At 43.3% G+C, this 3,661-nt stretch overlaps 1 pseudogene; it reads right to left on the bottom strand.

Moving 5' to 3' along the window:
• Positions 1 to 2,123: 2,123 nt before the first annotated feature.
• Positions 2,124 to 3,319, bottom strand: LOC100976166 (protein enabled homolog; annotated as a pseudogene).
• Between the last annotated feature and the right edge of the window lie 342 nt (positions 3,320 to 3,661).

Raw genomic sequence — 3,661 nt, 5'->3', positions numbered from 1 at the left:
AATTTTAGTAAAACTTTTGATAATCAGAGTTCAAAGCAAATATGGCACATAACTCAAGCATAAATCAAGATAGAGAGCATGGAGAGTTTGATTTCTTTTCTCTCTCTCTTTTTTTTTTTTTTTTTTTTTTGAGACCGAGTCTCGCTCTGTCGCCCAGGCTGGAGGGCAGTGGCGTGATCTCGGCTCACTGCAAGCTCCACTTCCCGGGTTCACGCCATTCTCCAGCCTCCCGGGTAGCTGGGAGTACAGGCATCCACCACCACACCCGGCTAATTTTTTTTTCTATCTTTTTTTGTATTTTTAGTAGAGACGGGGTTTCACCATGTTAGCCAGGATGTTATCGCTCTCCTGACCTCGTGATCCGCCCGTCTCGGCCTCCCAAAGTGCTGGGATTACAGGCATGAGCCACCGTGCCTGGCCGGAGAGTTTGATTTCTTAAATTTTCCAAAAAGGTGTCATCGCAACATATAGGATTTCTCCTCTATTTTAATCTTACCCATTTCAAAGAAAAGAAAAGGGAGTGACTTCCATATAGACAGCAAGTGCACGAGTGCACACACACGCAGGGTGGCAGGTAGAGTGTCTAATTCTTTCTTCCCACAACCCAAGTCTCACTTTACTTATTAAAAGAAAATTGCAGAACTCCCCATTGGTTTTCCTTTACCTAATGATTTCTGTGGCCTTAATTGCTGCCATCATTGTTATTTTTTTTTATTTCAGCATAACAAAATTCAAAAGCAGCTTCATTCAGGAACCTGTGTCTAAATACCTGTGTAACAGCAGGGGTACCTAGGTAATAACTGCCAAATTCAGTGATCAAACTTCGGAGTTCCAGAGTAAGATATTATGTGAAGCTCAAAATCATGTTTCAGACCATTGAAATTGAGGCAGGAGAATGGCGTGAACCCGGGAGGTGGAGGTGGAGGTTGCAGTGAGCAGAGATCGCGCCACTGCACTCCAGCCTGGGTGACAGAGCGAGACTCCTCTCGAAATAAATAAATAAATAAATAAAATACAAATAGCTGAAGACATGAAGTAAAAGATTAAGTACTTGGTTTTGTAACATATTTACCAATTAGAGTCACAAAATATTCTTCATTATTATTCATGCAGCTAATTGAGAAAAAGATAGTGCAGAAATCAACTTTAAATAAAAAATTATTTCTCCACTTCCTCCCACCCCCTATACTCTACAAAATGTTTTCTCTGGAACTAGGCCTTGAAAAGGCCACTACATATTAGGGTCACATGCATTACTGCCTGCAATTTAAAAAGCTAACTTCGTGGTGATTGTAATTACATTATAAAAATGTTCACAGGCATAAGTCTAAAAGGTGGAAAACCTACAGTAAGTCTACAATATAGTGTTTACATTTGATCACCGGTTTGTGTTACATAGAAGTCTTTAGATGTGGTAATGCATTGTAACCATTTAGGAAGGCGTCTAAATCTTTAAATTCTGGACAAAGTTTATATTTTAATCTACAAAATTGCATGAAGGCTAACTCAAGAGACTTCCCATCATTCTAAAATCCGTCAAGCTGAACAAATTTAGGACACTTTCTTATAAATATTACCCTTTGAAAGCACTTACAATTCCATTTGTTCCACATATTATGATCTTAACTTACATAGGGCTGATCTCAATTATTGATGGAATATCACACATGATAGGAAGAACAAACCTGAGAGAAACATTACAATACAATAGCAAACTTGCTCAATTCTTTATCAGCACTCTCTGCAAAAAAAACTTTCTAAGCCTTCCTCCTCTTTATTTTAGCACTGAATTGTGGAAAATATGCAATTTTATCTTGACATGAAAATATTTCAATGTGCAGTGATCTTGCCTGATGGGTTTTAGTATTTTCTGCGTGACTGTTACAGGAATTCTTATATGATTCTCTTCCATTCTGTTGTAAAGGCCAGAAAAAAGCAGCCAACTGTGAGGGAAAGAGCTTATCGCCAGAGTCATAATATCTGAAGAGTTTCAGAGTAGGTTGATTTTTCCCTCCTTCTGTTTGTCTCCATTTTCTTCTTACAGCTCATAAAACGTAGAGGTTTGCTGTTGTGAACAGTTGTGGTTAGCAGGATTTTTTTTTCCTCCAGATTAAAGTCCTATCTCACCTTACTCTGTTTCTCCATGCAGTATTTGACTTGCTCAGTGTCTGCCTGATTGCATCAATGAGCTCTTCTTTTAGCTTTGTTCATTCCTTTTTCATTTCATCTAAGATGTCCTGCTTCAGCCTGTGGTAGTCAAGTCCTTCCATCTGGACTCCATTGCCACTGGGCTGTAATAAGGGTGTGGATTTTGGTCTGGAGATAACATGTGACTTGCTGCCATTCATTGTATTCGTTCTTTCCCAAGGTTTCCTTGTTGGTTCAGGTGTACTTGTTGAAGAGGCCTTAGAAGTTACAAGCTCTGAATCTTCACCTTTGTCCTCTTTTTCTTCTGTTTCTATTGTTGATTCCTTTTCAGCAATTCTTCTCCTCCTGGCAGCAGGGCACTCATTTATTTCACTAAACCACTACCACCTAAAGGAAGGGGTCCATTTCCATGGCCTGTAGGCCTGTATCTGTTTTAGATGAGGCCGAGTTCACACCAGTAGCATTCCCTCTGCTTGGGAAAGAGGCATCCCCCATCCGTGACACTTTCCTAAGTTTTGCTCCTGCAATTGCAGCTGCAGGTGCAGTTAAAGGGCGATTGTCTTCTGACATGGATCCCCAAAAGAATCCAGATGCAGGGAGGGGCCGGACAGGAGGCGGTGGAGGAGGAGGAGGTATTTGATTAGGGAAAGGAGGGGGAAGAAGGGTTGGTGGAGGCCCAGTGGATGGGGATGGAGGCGGTGGAGGGGGCCCTGGAAGAGGAGGGAGTGCTGCTGAAGCCTGTGCGGGCCTTGGTGGGAGTGGTGGAGGAGGTGGAGGTGCAAGAGGTCCCAAGACAATGCCCTGTTGGGCTGGAGTCTCGGCCAGCTGAGAGGCTGCCTGCCAGCCTGGGTCAGGAGCAGAAGAATCTCCCAGCACAGAGTTTAGAGGAGTCTCAACAGAAGCAGGGGCAGCAGCATTTGATATTCTGCGCTCTCTCCCCCATTCCAGCTGTTCCCTTTCTAACTGTTCTTGTCGCTCCCTCTCTTGCCTCTCCCGTTTCAGTCTCTCTAGCCTCTCTCTTTCTTGTCTTTCTTGCCTCTCCAGATTCAGGAGTTTGCTGTTCCTGTTCTTGTCTCTCTCTCTGCCTCTCCAGCTGTTCTTGTTCCAGTCGCTCCCTCTCCAGCTTTTCCCTTTCTAACCTCTCTCTCTCCAACCTTCCTCTTTCCGTTCTTTCTCACCAGCCTTCCCTGCTCCAGCTCCTTATGAATATTTTAAGGGTAGACACAAGGCATTCAAGGCTTAGAAAGAGGATATACAAGTGCTAAATGTCTGTTAAGACTTCATGTGTGCTTATTGACTGTAGGTTAAGCTGATATTCCCCATGTTCACATGTCCTTATAGAATGTGGAAAAAAGAAACATGGAACTGGGCCCCATTTTTAAAAACAGATCACCGCTTGGCCAGGCACAGTGGCTCACGCCTGTAATCCCAGCACTTTGGGGAGGCCGAGGGAGGCGGATCATCTGAGGTCAGGAGTTCGAGACCAGCCTGACCAACACGGCGAAACTCTGTC

The sequence above is a fragment of the Pan paniscus genome, chromosome 2 (genome assembly GCF_029289425.2).
Source record: "Pan paniscus chromosome 2, NHGRI_mPanPan1-v2.0_pri, whole genome shotgun sequence".
Taxonomy (NCBI): Eukaryota; Metazoa; Chordata; class Mammalia; order Primates; family Hominidae; genus Pan; species Pan paniscus.
The sequence above is the reverse complement of the archived record's forward strand: the minus strand, read 5'-3'. Positions and strand labels throughout refer to the sequence as shown.